Source organism: Dioscorea cayenensis, chromosome 9, assembly GCF_009730915.1.
Source record: "Dioscorea cayenensis subsp. rotundata cultivar TDr96_F1 chromosome 9, TDr96_F1_v2_PseudoChromosome.rev07_lg8_w22 25.fasta, whole genome shotgun sequence".
Taxonomy (NCBI): domain Eukaryota; kingdom Viridiplantae; phylum Streptophyta; class Magnoliopsida; order Dioscoreales; family Dioscoreaceae; genus Dioscorea; species Dioscorea cayenensis.
Genome location: NC_052479.1, coordinates 20,619,025 through 20,640,771, shown reverse-complemented (window position 1 = coordinate 20,640,771; position 21,747 = coordinate 20,619,025). Strand labels below are relative to the sequence as shown.

Here is a 21,747-nt window from a genome sequence, read left to right as displayed (position 1 = left end):
CTGGAATCGGGCGACTCCACGGGCGTGTATGGTACACGAGCCCGTGTGGAATTTCCACATGGCCGTGGATAATTTCCACACGCCCTGCGTGGATTCTCGTTCTCGCGATTTTTCACCGGTACGTGAGCGAATCGCTCTGCAGATGATTTTCCTCGATGAACCTACTATAGTACTCTACCAGAAATACTCCCGAATCCACTTTTCATCGAGGTAACATAAATGGGCACACGTTTATGCTGTGGATCGCTTTGCTTCTTCAATGACGGATAAGATGATGGAGATCTTGTTCTATGTGCATAAGTCGGAATACTTGAGTGTGACTGCCCTTGTGCCCCTCCAAATGGTTGTGTAAACTCAAATACGGGGAGGTTGGCACACACTCTAGCATCTCGCACCTGACTTATATCTTCGCATTTGAACTTTAGCAAGATTTCATCCAAAATGGGTGCATTGTGATCCACATTGGCTTCTTTCCTTCATAATTGGTTTCACAACCCTACATGCACGAAAGTAACATAAAAACACACATATTAGTGTAAAAACCTGAGGAAAGTAATGCTCAACATAAGGAAATAATGCTTCGCATTCATATCGCACAAGCACTTATCACATTCGTATGGGATCAGGGGTTAGTCACCGAGAGATTGGGCTAACTTACTCACGAGGTCTCTAGGTCTCAACTATCGTAAATGAATCTTTAAACCATCCTAGTTTGGGACTTACTGATAACCCTAGGTGGATTCCTTGTCCAAACACTCCCTTCTCATTGCTTGATACTCCCTTGTTTGTTTATATCCGTGTGCTAGTTACCCGGCCATAGGATTAGCTTAGGTTAGTTTATTTTGTTTTATTTGTTCTTCTTACTAAGGATTGTAGGGTAGATAATAGATGAAGAGTGAGTAATAATACTTCCTTGACCCCATGGAATACGACCCCTGTGTCACTCACAGGGTATTACTTGGCGATCCCATACACTTGCAATTAATCAACCAAGTTTTTGGCGCCGTTACCATGGACTTCAAGGAATATTAAGAAAAATTGTAATCTATTGCTCTAGTCATTTTTCTTTTATTTGTACATATTAATCTTTGTACATATTTTGCTTATTTTATATAACTTTATTCTTTATATACTCTTTTGTGCAAGGCATAATTTTCTTGGCAAATGCGAGGGGCTTGCAGTTTGAATGATTCGAACTCAATTTCAGCAACTAAAGTTGATGCCCAAGTGGGCAAAGAACTCAAGGAAATCCATACAGCACAACTTATGATCCTAGGGGAAATACCACCCATATTTTTCATTGTATCAAGGGCAACAACAACCACAAGTAAAGAGATTCACTACAGAGGATGTGTTGGAAAAATTCATGATAAATACTGAATAGAGATTTCGGGATGTCAACACCAAATTTGATGCCCTCACCACCAAACTTCATGCCTTTGACGCCAAATGTAATGCCCGATTTGAGGCCATCGATGCCACACTTTTGTTGGTGCAAGCTTCTCTTCACAAATTAGAGAGTCATGTTGAACAATTAATTCAAGAGCGGGCAATGGAACTCCCAACCACAAACAACAATGAAATTGAAGAGAGATATGATGGAAGGGAGGTGGATGAGAAATTTGGTGTATTAGAGGTGAAAAAGGTAGAAGAAGTGACACAAATATCACTTGAGCTGGCCCTTAGCATGGAAGTAACTCAAAACACCAAGCACAAAAGAGAATTATTCGGGATGATTGAAGACATGGGTTGGAGGTTGAAGCCATCCAATGACCCACCGATGCTAATGTTAGACATGTCCCAACCAAAACTTTTTCCTTGGAGGCCCAAATGGCTTTTGTGGGTAATTAATGGAAGATTGACAATGGTTGAAAAAGGAGACGTGGGCAAGAGGTTTACACCATCCAAGGACCCACCAATGCCATGTTTGAAAAATTTTCGACCTTACCTATTCCCTTGGAGGCCGAAACAATTTTTGAGGAAGCTCCAAGGAAATTCAGCTGGGACCAAAGTAGAAGCGGGGAGGAGGTTCAAACCATCTAAGGATCCGCCCAAGTTTAAATTGCACAACTCTCGGCCTAAACTTTCCCACGGAGGCCTAAAGGTACCATGTTCTTGGTCTCCACAAGCTCATCATCCCGGAAGGCAATTCTTTTCTTTCATGGAAGTAGCTATGTTACATGTTGCCAGGATGAACACATCCTCTTCAAGCCTCCTTAAGGTAAGAAAGAGGTAAGTCGAGCTAATGACGTTAAACAAGCGCTTCTTGGGAGGCAACCCAAGCATTCGGGGGTTTATTTTGATGTTTGTGTGTTCTTTGTGTTCATGTTCTTGTTATTTTCCATATTCTCTTGGAGTTATTAATTTGAATATGTCCATGCTCTCATTATTTTGTGTATCATGATCAATGTCCATGTGGTTGTTTACTTATTTTTATTGTTGAGTACCACTTGTTTGAGCTATCATTTCATGCATTAGATCAAAATTTTGAACCATTATTTCATGCTGGAGATAATATTGGAACACTTTGTAGCCATGCCCATGTGTTTGGAGTAGCATTAAAAGCCTTAAAGCTTAATTTTAATTCCAAACGGCATCAATGAGGTGCTCATTGAGGCTGTTTCCTCATTGAGGCCATTTGGAAAGTCCAGAAACTTTACACTACTCCAAACGGCATCAATGAGGTGCTCATTGAGGCCGTTTGGAGTCTAGTGTCACATGGGAACCTTGCCACCTTTTCTTTCTTTCCATTCTTCTTCTTCTCTAGCCGACCCCTAGCTTCCATCATTCATCAAACCATGGCCAAATCTCCTCATTTCATGTTCTAAATCATCTGCTAATATCTTTGAGAAGTCAATCTAGTGGTTTTCTCCAAGCTTCACTAAAGTTTTCTAGAGCTTTTGTTGGTAAGAATCTTGATGACCTAGATTTATTTTCTCTTTTTCTTCTTGTTTTCTTGAGCTTGTTTGTGGATTGTTTCAAGAATTTAGCTTGTCTTGTGTGGTATGAACATCATGGTTATGAATTTTCTTAAATTTATGTACAAATTTTTCGAATTTCATGATGATGGAACCTCTTGCAATTTGATTAGTATCCATACGGCCTCCATATGCCCGTATGGATCCTATTCTTTTGTTTTTCTTCATGTTTTACCCATTTTTCATGCCACATTTTTCATTCTCTTGGATTCCTTTAAGCCTTATATGATTTATTCTTGATGTAGGAATGTCAAACATTAAGAAATTTGCCTCCAAACTTCCAAGAAGCATAATGCCAACTCCAAAGAACCCCACTATAAGCTTGCTCTTCATAAAGCAAAGTATGAAGTTTTGAAGACCAAACTTTTTTAGCACATTTCACCACATAAGAATGGGGTATTTTGGAAACACTTGGGATGGATGAACAAGTCAAGAAATTTCTTTGACATGGTTGTTGGAGAATTTATTTGAAATCAAAGATCCAACCTTTTGCCATCTAACCTTGGAGGTGTTGAGCACTTTCGAAGCACACCAAGACTACCACATCCACAACATCTTGTGATGACTAGTTGAACATTTGAGCATGGACATTTGTTTCATTTCTTTAGTTTGTTGTCTTTGTTTTACTTTTCATGCAAGTGTGTTTGTTTAATTTTAATAAGTTGGGAAGGGATACCCTACCAACCTTGTGTAGAACTTTGCTACTCTTTATCTAGTATTTGTGTGTTTTGACTACTCCCTAGTATTTATTTTTGCAATCTTAATTTTTGTTTGGAATGATGATGCCTCTTTATGCCTTGCAGGGCATTAAGGGAGCTTTTTGAGCCTCTACACATTCCATGGAAGCCAAACTCGACATGGAGAGCGTGCAACACCTTTTGTTCGGGTCACATCTCACCGTGTGCACAAGAATAAACTGGGAAGTTCGTTCCACCCTCCTTCTTTGTTTTCATTGCATATATTATTATGTTCTTCATAACTAGTGTACATTGGGGACAATGTACAACACTAGGTGTTTGGATGGGTGTATTGTATGTATTAGGGTTATTGTTTGCATGCTAGTGTTACCCATGATGGCTTATTCATTCTTGTGGGACTCTTCAAGCATGGATTAATGATTAATTTGAGTTACATACTTGTTGTTGTACTGTATTGAATCTTGTTTCACCACTAGTATTGTCTTGTGCACTGAATCTTGTGTTGACGCCCTGGGAATAGCCAACATGACTACTCTAACTCTCTTGTATGCTTAACACACAACTTTGAGTACTTGGCCTTAGAATTCTAAGTTCTTTCTTTCAATGAACTCTTAAGAACTTCTAAGTCTTGTTGTGCTAGCCCTAGTTATGTGGCATGTAGAGTAGTTTGAAGACGTGATCTAGGGTGAATGTGAAAAAGAAAATGTGAAAAAAAAATGAACATGAATGAAAAAGAAAAAAAAATGAAAAAAATTATAAGGTGGCTTTCACACTTTCGAGGGCATAACTAGTATCCGACTTATGAGAGTAGCTACATACAACATAAATGGTAGCTCTTTCCACCCCTAATGCACAAACAACAAATATATATATATATATATATTTTCAGCAGAATTAACAATGGAAGTAACACTAACTAGTCCCTTTAACATTAAACTTGAGTTTCCAAAAGAGTTTAAAGAGCGAGTACTGCAACAAGTGTCATTCGGGCAAAAATTCCTAGAAATTCAAGTAAAAACTAGAGCATGAGAACATTCAATATTTAAAATTCTCATAAACTCAAGAATACAATCATTGCAACTAAGGTGAACCACCTTTGGCTATGTGAGCATGTATGTCAATCAAAACATATATAAAAGATGTGTGCAACGTGAACTACCCCCACACTTAAGTTGTACATTGTCCCGAATGTACACATGCAAGCTCACTAATAATGTATATCAATCAAGAATATATGTTGAAGAAGCAATTAGAACAATACTCCCCTGACTCCTAGTGTTGCATTTAATGAAGCTAAATCCTTGGGAGCGATGTTCCATTGGGTTGTGGAGCACACACGGCCAAGTGCTAAAACACCTTGCCCGTGTCCATAACTAGTTCTTGATTCCCATACTGATAAGACCATCTGTACACATATACGAGGGGTTCAGTGAAGCTCAATAAAAACAAAAAATAACTTGAGTATATAAAAGATAGAGCAATGAATACAACTCGAGACAACAAAATGAAACTAAAAGACATACTCAGAAGGAAAATCCTTTCTAAGTAGTGCAAGTCTAACAACAATACAAAATAAGATAACAATAAAGAAATAAAGAATGACGCATCAAGTGTCGGTGTCACACTCTGGCTCTGGTGCTGCTGGATAATCAAAAGGTGCTGGTGGATCGGGTGATGGTGAAGCCGGAGTAGCCATAGGGATCCGAGGTCTAAGAATAAATGATGGGGCAACGTCTTGCTAAAGAATCTGCTATAATATATCAAAACGTGCTATAAATTATGTATACTCTAGGCGGCTCGTGTAGCCTGGACCTTAGCGATCTCTGTCCGTAGCACTCCCACCACATTCTCGAGTTTCTCAAAATGATGTTATGTGCGAGACAGTGAAAACATGCATACTGGGGTGGCTCCTCAGCTATAGGAAGTACCTTAGTCTCCACCGGTGTATATGGGCTTGAGAAAATGACTCCTGCTCTGACATACTGCCTCTGGTGGCGCATGTACTCAGGCAGAATGTGCCTCAAATGAATCGGCTCTCTCTACACCATGGACTACAGAAAAGTAGCTCCTGTCTGCTTAGTACCCCTGTGCTATCACCTCACCCGTTCACTGATCAGCTAATAACGCCGTGGATGTATCTGTATGCTGGCCGAGAAAGGCACGTAGCCTTGGACACTCTTGGCTCATACTGCTCCTCCCCAAGAGTGTCCTATATGCCCTCTGGGGAGTCAAACTGCCATGATAATCTCTGGGTAATCGATCATACTTCTCTATATCTGTGTAAACCTCATCATACAAGCCCAGGTAAAAGGAGAACTTCATAACACTCATGCTGTGATGATGGCCGAGTGCTCTGAACTGTATAACATCGACACTATCAAAGCTCGAGTAAGATCGGTCAAACTCAAAGGTTGAAAGCACCTCCAAAGTGAGCTGCTGAATAGCTGGGTCTCGGATAGACAATAGAGGCCTCCAGCTACTTACAGATAACATCTCTTCAACCTCATCTACCATGTCTTCCACTGACTGAACTTCCCCGAGAATGCTCATGTCCGGGAATCGGGTTTGACAGAACCTGAGCTTAGACAACCGCTTAAACCAAGCCTGGTGCTCGGGAATAGCAAACTCCATGTGATCCAACTCAGGGGAATGCTCACGCGGACGCTTGTCAGCTTGCTTCTTCGACCGGGGGCCATTCCTGCAAGGTTTGAGAAGAAATTCAATCAAGAATGCTCACAGGTTAATGTTGCAAAAATCCACACAGCCGTGTGGGATTTCCACACGTCCGTGTGGATCCACGGGGTGTGAAAAATGCTCGGCCGCATGCTAAAAACTCACAAATACATCATCAAATCACCTCTAACTTCTTTCTAAGTATGCATACCCCTTGTAATTGTAAAAATGAAGCAATATTCAACAGTTTTGTCAATTATATCAAACATATACGAAGAAGAGAAGGGAAAAGGGTTTACCGATGAGTTGGAGATGTAGAGCCTAAAATCAGCCAGAAAAATCAAGTAAAATCCTTCTAAAGTAATGATGAAAGGTCGAGCGAGTGAGTGTTTTATTTTTCCGAACAATTTGGAGTGTGAAGATAGAGAAACTTGAATAGATTTTCAAGAAAAACCCGTGACTCTAGAGTGTCTGTACATCCACACGGGCATGCAAAAATTACCCACGCCCATGCGGCTTCACAGGAGAGCTTCACTGGGGCAGACACATGCCCCTGTGTGCTCTCGGGTAAACACTCAAATCTCTCTGAACACATACACACGGGCGTACGAAAAATACCCACACCCGTGCACCTGACCCATAGGGGCATCCCCAGGATCTTGTGGCTTCTTCGTCCAACCCGAGAAAACTCTAATGTTTCACACGCCCGTACAGGGTCAGTTCACAGGGTACTCGCACCCCCCTGTGTATTCTCAGGATGGAAGAGTGCTCCTTTGCAGAGATCCACACTGGGGTGGGGAAATTAACCACGCCCGTGCTGTTATCAAAGGGTCATCCACAGGAGCGAGTCCACGCCCCTGTGTATTCTCGGTAAAAATCTCTAAGTCTCTGCAGGAATACACATGCCTGTGCAGAAATTACCCACGGGCGTGTGAATATTACAAGGTCATTCACAAGGGCGAGTCCACACCCCTGTGCCTTCTCTGGATGTGCTCTCAGTAGAGACCCACGGGCGTGTGGAAATTCCGCATGACCGTGTATTTTCTCTGGATGATTTGGAAAACTCCGCAGGCTCTGCAGAAAATTCCTAAACATGCAAACACTCTCAGAGTCTGCCATATCATGCAAAATATACCATAGAAAAACATGAAACAGGCTCAAACGACCAACAACTTCGCCGTAGACATTAAAACACATGATAACACCAACTCATCCACAAGAAAATCACAGCAATGCATCAAAATATATAGACACCAACACTCAATGTTTTATTCATGCAAACACTAAACTAACAACTAACAAAATAGTAGGTGCTTGTGTTGCCTCCCAAGAAGCGCTTGTTTAATGTCACTCATCTTGATGTACCTTTTGTTACCTCACGGGGGTTCATAGATGAAGGTTTCCCTCTTACCCATGACTTGAAAGCATGATGAGCACAACCTCTTGAAGGTAGAGGGAGAGTTGTCGAGCTTGTTACCACTTAAAGGCTTGTCACCCTTTTTCCATTCATGCACATCTCCAATAGCCTTGGGTCGTTTCTTGTGGTGTCTTCTCACTAGCTTCATCTTCTAGTAGGTAGTGCTTTCTCCACTAGACCAAACATCATTAGTTCCTCATGATCCTCATCTTGGTCTAGAAACTCCTTGTATGTGTCTGGATTTAACATTTCCTGCACATATTCATAGATTAGTTCATCATTGTGTCAAGAAAATATAAAGTATCATAAAAGTCAAGAGAATGTCGTATGGCTTCGGCGAGGCGGTATGTGAGCTTGTCATCTCCAACCCTCAGTGTCAACTCCCCGCCGTCCATGTCAATCAATGCCTTGGAAGTATGCAAGAATGGCCTCCCAAGTATCAAAGGAACATCTGCATCCTCATTGACATCCAACACTATGAAATCTAAAAGAAATATGTACTTGTCCACCTTGACAAACACGTCTTCAATTGGAAAGTCATCCAAGTGGGCCTAGACTCTCCCAAGCCTAACGTTTGAAAGAAAGAGTATGGCATGACATTGATAATGACCCCTGAGTCTGCCAATGCCATCTCTTCACCTAAGTTGCCAATGTTGCACTGGATAATGAAACTTCCCGGGTCTTTCCTCTTGTTCGGTATATTCTTTTGCAAAACTGCCGAACAAGAGACATCTAAGATCACCGATGCACTCTCTTCCAACTTCCTCTTGTTGGTCAATAGATCTTTCAAGAACTTGGCATACCGAGGCATTTGAGATAATGACTCCACAAACGGAATGCTATTATGCAATTGCTTGAATAGACCCAAGAACTTTTTTTATTGCTCATCATTTTGGTCGTTCTTCAATCTAGAAAGATAAGGGATTCTTGGCTTGTAAGGTGGGGTTGCCACCTCCTTCTCCTTAGTTGCTCCCTTCTCAACCTCTATGACCTCCGGTGCTTCAACATTGGCCTTTTCACTTGGAAGCCTACATTCAACCTCAAGACCACTTCTCAAAGTGATCACCTTCACATGCTCTTGTGGGTTGGTTTCGGTGTTACTCGGTAAGCTTCCTTGTGGTCCTCAGATAAAGACTTCACGATTTGCCTCACTTGATTTTCTATGTTGTGCAATGAAGCGGTGTGGTTGTGAAGTGTAGCCTCGACCGGTTGTAACCATGTATCCAATGATTGCACAAATTGGGTCAAGGCTTTCTCTAAGTCAGTCATCCGGGTCTCCAAACCTGAAACTCTATTTTCTATTATCTGGGCTTGTTGTTGTTGGAAACCCGGTTGTGCTATGGCCTTTTGCTGCCCTTGGTTACTCCATGAGAAATTTGAGTGATTCCTCTATCTTTTGTTGTAGGTGTTGCTATAAGGATTGCCTTGGTTTCTTATTGCATTACCCACAAAGTCAACTTGCTCAACGGATGAAGTACCACCAACGGCTATCCAGCAATCGGATGGGGCATGTCCTCCCCCACATCCAACACAATTCATTACGGCCGCCAATTTAGTAGAAGTTAGAGTGTCTAACTTACTCAATGCCTCTACTTAGGCTGCCAACTATGTAACCGCATCGATCTCATGAACTCTGGCTACTTTCTTCCTTTCCATTGCATTCCATTGGTAGCTATTCATGGCCATTTTTTCTACTAATTCTCAGGCTTCATCGAGGGTCTATTTCCCCATTGTACCTCCTGCAGTGGCATCTAGAAGTTGTCTTGTACTTGGATTCAACTCGTTGTAAAAGGTTCGAATGATCATCCATTCGGGGAATCCATGCTGTGGGCACTTCCGCAAAAGATCCTTTAATTGCTCCCATGTCTCAAATAAGGATTTGAGCTCCATCTGAACAAACGATGGTATATCATTGTGAAGCTTTGCCGATTTCCCTAGAGGAAAGTACCTTGAAAGAAAAGCTTCGACCATTTCATTCCATGTCATGATGGATGCTCATGGTAAACAATGTAACCATGTTTAGCTCTTCCTTTTAGGGAGAATGGGAAAGCCCTCAATCTAATAGCATCATCCGTAACACCGTTGATCTTCAGCATGTCACAAACTTCCAAGAGGTTCTCAATGTGATTGTTTGGATCCTCATCAGCCCAACCATTGAACTGCGCTGACTGCTGTATCATCTGGATGAATGTTGGCTTTAGCTCGAAGTTCGGAGCTGTAATCAGGGGTCATATAATGCTAGATTGTGTACCCAGTACCGACGGTCTAGCGTGATCAGAGAATGTTCTTTATTGTTCATTCTGGTCAGCCATGTTGTCAGATTCTTCAACTTCTACTTTAGCTAGATTCAGCGGTTCTTACACAGGATCTTTACCTTTTTTTCAGAGTGTACGTTCAAGTTCAGGATCTCCTTCAATTAGAATCGAAAGGTTCCCTTGGGTTATAACATGTAGCTGCACCAAAATAAAGAAAACAAAATTAGAACGATGATAGGATATGAAGATATGAAAGAGAATGAATGAATAGCTAAGATAGCAAAGTGCAAAGTATCTCTAAACACCTATTCCAAGGCAACGGCGCCAAATACTTGACAACACCCCTTGTGTGTCACCCGCAAGTGCATCGGTTTGTCAAGTAATAAATCCCAGGTCAGTAGGGTATCGTATCCACAGGGAGTAGGGAGTAAAAATACTTAAATTGCTACTTAACCACGTGAATGTGAACAATGATAATGTTGATAAAATATAATGAAAACAAAGATAAAAAGAAATAAGAATAAAAGGCAAAAGTAAGTGAGAGGTAAGCCAATCAATAGAAATGGGGTACTCGGGCAATGCTCCCCCTAGAATTAATGTTTCAAGTGCAAGACCAACTATTGTACTTCCTAATCAATGCTCGATGAGTCGTGGAAATCCTTAAGCACACGGTCCCAAATTTAAAGTCACCGGTGACTAACTTTACACTATGTCTCGGCGGAGAAATCGCTCAGTCTGAACACCTCACATTGTGTAAAGATGCATGGAGTTCAAGGGAATCCAAGTGATAAAACATCTTCCTATGTATAAACCTAACCCTTTGGTCCAGGCGAAAGGCCCCTAGTTACAACTAACCCCAGACACCAAAGTCCCTTTAACGTTTCACTTGGTTGCTCGCGCAACTAAGCCCCAGTGGAGTTCATACTCTAGAACTTCCCTCTATTGTGACCGCCAAGAACTCAAGGAAATGGAGGTGGGATAAATCACACTGGAGGTGAAAGGGGATGCTTCGCTATCTCTCAACTCACCCTCTCAATCCTCTCCAATCAAGCAATGTCTAACCCTCGTAGTGTGTCACTCATCTACAATGATTATCAAGATGGACTCTCAACCCTAGTCTCACTCTAGGGGAGAAATTATTTCGCAATCACTCATGATTGGAACTGAATTGAAACATCAATTAAGGAAAGCATAATAAAAGATCAATAAAACAATAACATCCTAGGGTTTATAAAATCCAAGTACCCACTAGGGGGTTTAGCTCTGCATGGAGCACACTACAATGAACAATGAAATCAAAAGTGAAAACAAGTGTTCCATAAGAAAACCCCCTCGGTAGTCGTGTCGATGGTGTTGTGGAGTAGCCAAGTCTTTTCCAAAGGTCTTCTTGTCCGGCCTAGGGCACACCTCGCCGGATCTATGCCGATGAAAGCTTCCCAAATAACCCTCTTCCTAGCGAATCACGGTGTCAAATCCCTCAAACCACTCTAAAGACTTGCCAAAAGCCTCTCAAAATCCTAGCCGATGGCTTCCCAAACGATGGAGAAAAGTGGAAGAGAAGAGGGGAAAAAGATCCCTAAAATCAAGCTGAATCACAACTTAAATAGAGTTGGAATCGGGAATCCACACAACCCTGTGGATTCTTCTCACAGGTATGTGGAATTTCCACACGGGCGTGGGGAATTTCCACACACCCATGTGGATTCTCTGGAAATCTATTTTCTGGCTAGCTGTGAATAGGGACTACTACAGTACTTTGCTACGGTGCCCTGCTACAGTACTTTGCCAAAATACTCTCGATTCCACACTTTTTATCGAGGCAACATAAACGGGCACACGTTTATGCCATAGATCGCAACCCTTCTTCAATCAAAGGTTTCGTTGGTGATGATCTTGCTGTCAATGCACAAGTAGAGATACGTGAATGTAATTGCCTTCGGGCCCCTCCGACTCGTTGTAATAGTTTGAGTACACCGATGTTGGCACATATTCACACATCATAAGACACCACTTGTGCCTTTGCATTTGTTCCTTCCAAGATTCCACCAATTAGTGTGCTTACGATCTACTTTTGGCTTCTTTTCTCAATACTTAGCTTCACAACCCTACATGCATAAAAGTAGCACAAATGCACAAGTATTAGCCCTGATAAAAGTAATGCTTATCATAAGGAAAGAACATTTCGCATTCTTATCACACAAACACATATCAGATATATTAATTATTGACCCATGCACTTGCGGGAGCAACCAATGCTTATGAAAACGCTAGAATTCACAAGGAGAAATTGAAGCATTGGCATAATAAGAAAATTCTTTGATGTGAATTTCATCAAGGTGACTGGTATTACTTTTTAATTATAGATTGAAGCCCTTTCCAGGGAAGTTGAGGTCTAGGTGGTATGGTCCATTTCAAGTGCTCAAAGTATATCCCTATGGGGCAATTGAATTATGGAGTGAGGCCAGCGCTACCTTTAAAGTGAATGGGCAGAGGTTAAAGCATTTCTATGTTGATGAATCAAATGGGAGGGGGATAACAATCACCCTCTCCAATCTACTGGAGTTCATCCCATGACATAAGAAAGGGATCAAGCTTAAGACTTAAAATAAGTGCTTCTTAGGAGACAACCCAAGCATTCTATCTCTTAGTTTTAAATTTTTTATTTTCTTTATCTTATTACATTTTATATCTTCATTGATATCGGCTTGATCTGTGTGTAATTTAGTGCATGTTTTTATAGATCTTTGCTCTAGTATGAGCTAGGGATGTCTAAGGCCACGTGCCTTTCCCGACCTACGTACCACTATCTTCACGCCATTTTGAGTAAGTCGGTGAATGGTTGTGGTGACAGTACTGGAGTCCTGAGCCGGCAGGAGCTACTGTATTTATATTCGATAGTACAGCGTCAGCTGATACATTTGGGGCTCATACTAGCTGACTATCTGCGCCACTAGGGCCAGTACATCGGAGTTGATGTCATCTTTTCAGGCATGTACATTACCAGACTGATCATGGGCATGCATCTGGTGGACGCCATACGTGGGGCTAAGAAGATGACTATTCCTTCACCGTTAGGCCTGTATACATTGAGATTGATGGGATTGGTGCGCAGACACCAGACTAGAGTATATGTTTTGATTACGCCTGCCCCAGGGACAGCCTAGGATGGAGTTGATACAGCTGAGGTGTCACACCAGGTTCTCGAGCCTCAGCCCGACCAAATGGAGGCTGAGGCACCCCCTACAACAAAAGAGCCACCTCCAGTACGCATGTTTTCTCCTTCTCCAGCCTATGATCATTTTGAGCGTCTCGAGGGCACTGTGGGGGTGCTTTGGACCGAGATTACAGAGGTTCGCACGACATAGGCCACACAATATACAGAGGTGATGGCGCGCCTTAATATTTTACAGCAGTTACTCAAGCGTGACCCATTCTCACCCTACATCATGAGACTAAGGGCCCCTTAGGCTCCTCCAGCATCACCATCACCAGATCCACCGGCACCATTTGATTACGCACCCACACCAGCAGCAGTAGAGCAGCTAGAGCATGACACCGAAACTTGATGCATGTTTTATTTCTTTTATTTCTCGTATTTTACTTTTGCATTTTCATTTTGGACTTGTAAACTCATAAAGGATCTTCCTTCTGAGTTTATCTTTTATTTTGGTCTCGAGTTGCATTTCATTGCTCTATCTTTTATATACTCGATTGTATTTTGTTTTTGTTAAGCTTTACTGAACCCCTTGTGTATGTGTGCAGATGGTCAGGTTAGTATGGAAATTGAGAACTAGTCATAGGCATGGCCAATGTGGTTTTACACTTGGCTGTGTGTGCTTCACCACCCGTTGGAACTCCACTCCGAAGGAATTTAAATCAATCAAATGCACCACTAGGAGTTCAAGGGAGTATTGTTTCAATTACCCACTCCCACATATATTTTGATTGTTATATCTTTTATTGTGCTTGGATGTGTACATTGAGAGCAATGTACATCTTAAGTGTGGGGGAAGTTCACATTACACATGTTCTATACTTATGCTTTAATTGTGCATGCTCATGTAGCCAATTGCGGTTCACCTTAGTTGCAACGATTGTATTCTTGAATTTAGGAGAATTTTTAACATTGAATGTTTTCATGCTCTAGTTTTTACTTGAATTTCTAGGAATTTTTGCCCGATTCACACTTGTTGCACTACTCACTCATTAAACTCTTTTGGAAACTCAAGTAAGTGCTTAAGAGACTAAGTATCTTTATTTCTTGTGTTTCATTTTGATTTAAAAAAATGATGAAAAGAGAAAAATACTTGTTTTAGTTATGCATTGGGGGGGTGGAAAGAGCTACCACCTATGAAGTATGAAGCTACTCTCATAAGTCAAATACTAGTGATGCCCTAATGACAGAAAGAGCTATCTCATAGGATGAGTGAAAGCTACTACCCCGGTAGAAAGAGCTACCACCTCGAAAGTGTGAAAGCCACCTTAGCAGCCGCTTCGGAAAGGGTGACCTTAGAGGATGTGTGAAGCTACTACCACCTTTCTACTTTGTTTTATATATAAATAAGTCCCTTATACTTAGAACTTTGAGGAGTATACTTTGGGTTAATTTGGCTGAGTTCACACACTTACATGATTTCGGGTTTGTTGTCCTTTTTTATTTGAGTTTTTAGCTAGAGCAATGATTTTTCGTATTTAGTGTTGAAATTTCCCTTACTTATAGAATGAATCCCTTGCATGCTTTGGTGAACCTAAGGCCAAGCACTTTCAATATTTCCTTCTTCTATGCTTCAATGTTTTATTTTTGTTTGAGGACAAGCAAAAGCTTAAGTGTGGGGGAGTTTAATAAGTACTTGTGTATTAGTAATACGAAGTATTCTTTTCTTACTACCATCTGCCCTTATAGACAAAGGGGGTTCAGTAAAGCTCAACAAAAACAAATAAAATCGAGTCTATAAATATATGGAAATGAAATACAACTCGAACAACTGAAAAGACAAGATAAACTCAGAAGGAAGATCCTTTCTGAGTAAGACAAGTACAAAATGAAATGCAAAAATAAAATACGAAAAACATAAAGACAAATAAAGATAAAGATGCCTTAAGCGTTGGTGTCAAGTTCTGCTATCTCTACTACTATTGTTGATGCTGCTGCTAGTGGTGATCCAGGTGTCGGAGATGATGGGGCTCGGGGTCTCGTCACAAACGGTGAGGTCATACCTCGCTCTAAAATATTCTGTAATATATGGAGTTGTGCCATCACTTCTGTGTGGTTGGCAGCCTATGTACCGTGAACCTCAGCTAAGTTACTCCATAGCACCCCCACAACACTCTTGAGCCTCTCAAAATGGTCATGGGCTCGAGTTAGAGAGAAGATACGCACTGGAGGTGGCTCCTGTACTGCGGGAGGAACCTCGGTCTCCATGTGCTCTAGTTGTGGCTCTGGAACAGGCTGGGACCCCTCTACTGCATCTCCATCGTCCTTGGCTAACTTTGGTGGAGGCATGATCATAACATATACTCTATCTCTGTATCTCCTGATCATGCCCATGAGTCACATCATCTCTGAGCCAAGTGGAGATGGTACATTGATCTTCTCAACTCATCGAATGGCGTTTAAGAGACCCATCCCCATGGTGATTCTGAATGTAGGAGCCTGAGAAAAGGACTCCAACTCTGGCTTAATGGCCCTGGTGACGTAGATACTTGGCCAAGATGTGCACCAGATAGATCAGCTTGCTCTATACCATGGAATACAAGTAAAGTAGCTCTTGTCGACTGAGCACGCCGGTACTGTCCCCACGTCCGTTCACCGATCGGCTGAGAACAGCGTGGATATATCGATAAGCGGGTCACAAAAGGTATGTAGCCTTAGATACCCCCAACTCGTACAGACCCTAGCCGCATAGCATCCGATATGTTCTCTGAGGAGTCAAACTACCCGGATAATCGGTCGATAACTGGTCATACTCCTTAGTTGAAGTGTAAGAGTCATCGTACAAGCCAAGTCGGATAGCAAACTGTGTCATGCTCATGCTATGGTACTATCCGAATGCTCTGAACTGAATGATGTCAATACTAGAAAATCTACAGTACGCTCTGTCAAACTCGAACGATGCCAGTACCTCTAGTGTAAGCATGCGAATGGCCAGCTCTCTTATGAACAATAACTGCCTCCAGCCACCCACAAACAGTAACAGGTTGACATCATCAGCTATCTCATCTCCCAACTATATCTCCCTGAGTACGCTCAAGTCTAGGAACCGTGACTGACCGAACTTGAGCCTCGCTAGTCGCTCGAACCGAGCCTGATGTTCGAGGATCGCAAACTCCATATGTTTATGCTCAGGAGAAGGCTCAAGGGGACACTTACCGGTCACTTTCTTCGACCTAGGAGAAATTCTTGTAAAGATTTAAAAATAAATCGATCAAATCAAGAATAAAAATTCAATCTGTAGGAATCCACACGGTCATGTGGAAATTCCACACGCTAGTGTTGATCTTCGTGGCATGAAAGCTGCACAGACGCATAGCTCCAATCGACTCACAATACACATTGAACTCCTCTAACTCTCCTAACAACATCCAATACTAATTTAAACAAAGACATGTGAGTGTGTGCCAACCTCTGTCGTGCTCAAGTGAACATGCAAATTGGAGGGGCACAAAGGCAGTCACGCTCATGTATTCCGACTTGTGCAACACTAGCAAGATCTTCGTCAAATGTGATTTTATTGAAGACACAACTCGATCTAATGCATGGATGTGTGCCCATTTATGTTGCCTCGATGAAAATTATGGATTTGGGAGCATTTTGGTGAAGTACTATAGCAGTTTATTATATCAAAGTACTGTAGCAAATCATTGTAGATTCACACAGGTGTCTGGAAATTCCACAAGCCCCTGTGGATTACCGATTCTTGCCTTATTTAAATCACGACTTGAAGCATTTTGAGGAATTTTTTTTGCCAATATTTTTCCCATCTTCTCCCCAATTTTGGAGGCACTGATGGCTAGGGTTTAGAGAGGCTTTGACAAGGTTTTTGGAGTGGTTCTATGGTCTTCAATACCGTGATCCTTCAGAAGATAGTTATTGGGGAAGTTTTTGTCGGCATCGATTCTGTGAGGTGTGCAATAGGCTTAACGAGGGAATCTTTGGAGAAGACGAGGCTACTCCATAAGACCATAGATATGGACTACAAGGGAATTTTACTTATGGATTGCATGTTTTTATTTTTAATTTCATTATTGACTGTATCTTGCTCCATGGAGAGCTAAATCCCTAGTGGGTGCATAGACTTGTAAACCCTTGGATGATTTTGTTTCATTGACCTTTTATTATGTTTTTCTTAATTGATGTTCTAATTGAGTTCCAATCTTGAATGCGTGTTGAAGAGACTTTCCGTTAGAGTGACACTAGTGTTGAGAATCCATCTTGGTAATCTGTGTGAATGAGTAACACACCATGAGGGTTAGACAAAACTAGATTGGAGAGAGTTGAGAGTGTGAGTCGATAGGTAGCGGAATGTTCCCTTTTCCCTCCAGTGTGATTTATCCTACCTCCGCATTTCAAGAGTTCTCTACAGCCACAATAGAGTGAAGTGCTACGAGAGGAACTCCATTGGGGCTTAGTTGCGCAAGCAACAGAGTAAAGCGTTGAAGTAATCCTTAGTGCTGGGGCTTAATTGTGACTAGGGGTCTTTTGCCTGGACCAAAGGGTTAGATCTTGATTAACGAATAGGGTTTATCACTTGGAGTACCTAGAGCTTAATGCAACCTTGCACAGTGTGAGCCGTCAAGAGCATTCCTTTCCATCGGGACATAGTGTAGGGTTAGTCATGGTTTACCTTAGGTTTAGAGCAATGTGTTTAAGGATTTCCACGACTCATTAAACATTGACCCGGATGATTGATCTAGAGAAAACTTTGACCAAGTTCATCCAATCATCAGATACAAGGTTTTAGTCGATCGAAGCTAGACTTTGCAACCACACCACTTAACTGCACAATTTAGAGAATCAAGCAGGGCAAATTGCAAAGTCGTTATCGTAGAGACCTCAAGCAAGCTTGCCTAGTAACACCAAAACCAATCCAAGAGAACATGTGAAGGTAATCACTTTGAGAACTGGTCTTGAGGTTGAGGGTAGGTTTTTGAGTAAGAAGACCGATGTTGATGCACCCTAGTTTATGAAGGTTGAGGAGAGAGCTAAAGGAAAGGAGGTGGCACCCCCACCTTACAAGACAAGAATCCTTTATACTTCACGGTTGAAGAATGACCACAATGATGAGCAATACAAGAAGTTCTTGGGGTTATTCAAGCAGTTGCACATTAATATCCTATTTGTGGAGGCATTGTCTCAATGCCTTAGTATGCAAAGTTTCTGAAGGACCTCTTGACCAACTAGAGAAAGTTGGAGGAAAATGCATCTGTGATTTTAGATGCTTCATGTTCGATGATGTTGCAAAAGAATATACCAAACAAGAAAAAGGACCCCAGAAGCTTCATCATCCCGTGCAACATCAGAAATTTGGGTGAAGAGAAGGCATTGGCGGACTCTGGGGCTAGCATCAACGTCATACTTTATACATTCTTCCAAAAGCTAGGCTTGGGAGAGCTTAGGCCCACTTGGATGACATTATAATTGGCGGACCGAACGGTTAGACATCCAAGCATCATCATTAAAGATGTACTTGTGAAGATTGACAAGTACATATTTTCTATAGAATTCATAGTGTTGGATGTTGATGAGGATGTCGATGTCTCATTGATCCTTGGAAGGCCCTTCTTGCGCACTTCCAAAGCTCTTATTGACCTGGATGACAGGGAGTTTACTTTACGAGTAGGGAATGACAAGCTCACATACCGCCTCACCGAAGCCATGAGACATTCTCTAGACTTTGATGATACTCTTTACTTTCTTGATACTACCGATGAACTAATAGATGAATATGTGCGGGAAATGATGAATCCGGACTCATATGAAGGGGTGCTAGATCAAGGAGTGGAGAATGAAGAAGTCTTGATGCTTGGTCTAGAGGGCAAGGTGTAACCTACCCCAAGGGATCATGAAGAAGATGATCTGAAAGATGAAGTGAGCAAGGAGACGCTACAAGAAACACCTCAAGGCTAATGGGGATGTGCAAGAATTGAGTAAGGGTGATGAACCATCATGAGGTAACATGCTCGATAACTTCTCCTCTACCCTCAAAAGATTATGCTCATCATGATTTCAGGTTATGGGTAAGAGGGAAACTATCATCCATGAGCCACCGTGAGGTAAGAAAAGGTACGTCAAGCTAAGTGACGTTAAACAAGCGCTTCTTGGGAGGCAACCCAAGTTTTTACTGTTTTTCTAGGTTGTAGTTAGTGTTTGCATGAATAAGAGCTTGAGTGTTAGTGTCTTGATCTTTTGACATGCTATTGTTGTGATTTTCTCTTAGATTATTGGTGTTTCGTATGCTTAATTGCGTGTGGCAAAGTATCTTGGTCGTTTGAGCATGTTTTTCATGTTTCTCTTGTCAGTTTTTCATAGTTTACGCAAGCTCTGTGTTTGTTTAAGTGTGAAGAAATTTTCAGCAGAGCCTATTAATTTTCTTAGTCATCCAGAAAAGACACACGGTCGTGTGGAATTTTCACACGGGCGTGTGTCTCCGTTTAGAGCTCATCCCGAAAAGACACAAGGATGTGTGAATGCCACTGTGAATGATCATGTTATGGTCACACGGCTATGCGCATGTTCCACACGGGCGTGTGTTTCTCTACAGAGTTCAGAGCACTATCCCATGAAGATATAGGGGTGTGTGCCTGCCCCTATGGATGACCCTGTGAACTACACATGGACGTGGATAATTTCCACACGACTATGTGAAACTCTACAGAGAAGATTCCCTCCATCATGAGAAGACACAGGGGCATGTAAGTACCCCTATGAATGGCCTTGTGAAGATCTACGTCCGTGTGGAATTTTTGCACGGGCATGTGAAACACTTAGAGAAATTTCTCTGATGGACAGAGAAGCCACAAGGGCATGTAGGTCTCTCTAGATCTGGCATACGGGTGTTGGGAATTTTCACACGCCTGTGTGGATGCACTTAGAAGCAAAGAGTGTCATCCCGAGAGCACACAGGGGCTTGTGGACGCCCCTGTGAAGCTCTCCTGTGGTGTCACACGAGAGTGGGTAATTTCCCCACGCCCGTGTGGATGCACAAAACTCAAAAGGCCGTGACTTCTTTTTATAAATCTCTCATGTCTTTTTATTTTTGCACTCCCAAAACACTCAGAGAACACATCTTTTGTTCTCTTGACCTCGTTGCCTTCTATTTGAAGGGGGTTTGGGGTGTTTTCTTACCAATTTCAAGGTTTTCACTCTCATCTCATCGGTAAAACCCTTTTCCTCTTTCTCTTTGCCAAATATTGATTTATTTCAATTAAGCCAGTGAATGTTGCTTCGTTTCTATGATTAAAAGGTTGGTGCATGCTTCAAATAAGATTAGAATTGATTTTGAGATGTATTTTTATGATTTTTGCCAAGTGGCTGTTCGGTTTTCACGGCCCGCGGATCCACCTAACAGTGTGGAATTTCCACACGACCGTGTGGATTTCTGCAGTATTGTTATTTTGAATAAATTTGATCAATTTCTTTTCAATTCTTGTAGACATGGCCCCTAGAACAAAGAAAGTGGCCGGTAAGCATCCCAGAGAGCACTCACCGGAGCTAAAGCACATGGAGTTTGCGTTACCCGAACATCAGGCTCGGTTTGAGCGATTGTCGAAGCTCAAGTTTGGACACACTCGATTACTATGAGGTAGACTAGCAGATGGAGACTAGCTATTGGAGAGGTTCAGTTGGAACATCAGGCTCGGTTTGAGTGCAGTTGGAGAGGTTCAGCTCGCAGATGATATGGCTGATGAGGTAGACTAGCTATTGTCTACTGGTAGCTGGAGGAGATTACTATCTATTTAGAAGACAGCTATCTGTATGTTGACGCTGGAGGTATTATCGTCGTTCGAGTTTGACTGGTTTTACAGTATTTTCGATTGCTGTAACGCTAGATAGTTTAGAGCAGTCAGACATCACTAAAGCATGAGCATCACACAATTTTTGATCCAGTTAGGACTGTACACTGAGGTATTTACCGGTACCAAGGAGTATGATCGGTTGCCATCCAGAGCCCATTAATGAACAACCATGGTGATAATACTAGAGTTTTGAGCAAACAGGAGCTTCTATACTTATACTCTATCATACAGAGCTTGTCATTGCATCTGGGGCACATTATGGCCGAGTATTTAAGACACCAGGGACAGTCTGCCAGGATTGGTGTCCTCTTCTCCGGCCCTTACATTAGGAGACTCATCATCAGGATGGGTCTACTAGATGCTAATGGAGGTGCCGAGAAGACGATTATACCCGTACCCATCGGTTTGGAAACTATGCGACTCATGGGCGTGATTCGATACTACAAAGATGATGTTTATGTGATGAACATGCCCCCACCACAACCAACCGAGATTGAGGGTGACGCAGCTGAGGGATCTCAGCCTGTTCTTGAGCCTCAGCATGAGCAAATGGAGATAGAGGCACCACCTACAACACAGGAGCCTCCTATAGTGCGCACAGTTTCTGTCTCGATCCTATGATCATTTTCAGAGGCTCGAGAGTGCTATAAGAGTGCTCTGTACTGAGATTGCTGAGGTTCGCTGCACACAGGCTGCCAAACATTCTGAGG

General features: G+C 42.0%; 1 non-coding gene across 1 annotated transcript; it reads left to right on the top strand.

Moving 5' to 3' along the window:
• Positions 1-9,582: 9,582 nt before the first annotated feature.
• Positions 9,583-9,689, top strand: LOC120269801. The gene has a single exon (XR_005539436.1). It is a non-coding gene; the product is annotated as a small nucleolar RNA R71 (small nucleolar RNA).
• Positions 9,690-21,747: the final 12,058 nt, after the last annotated feature.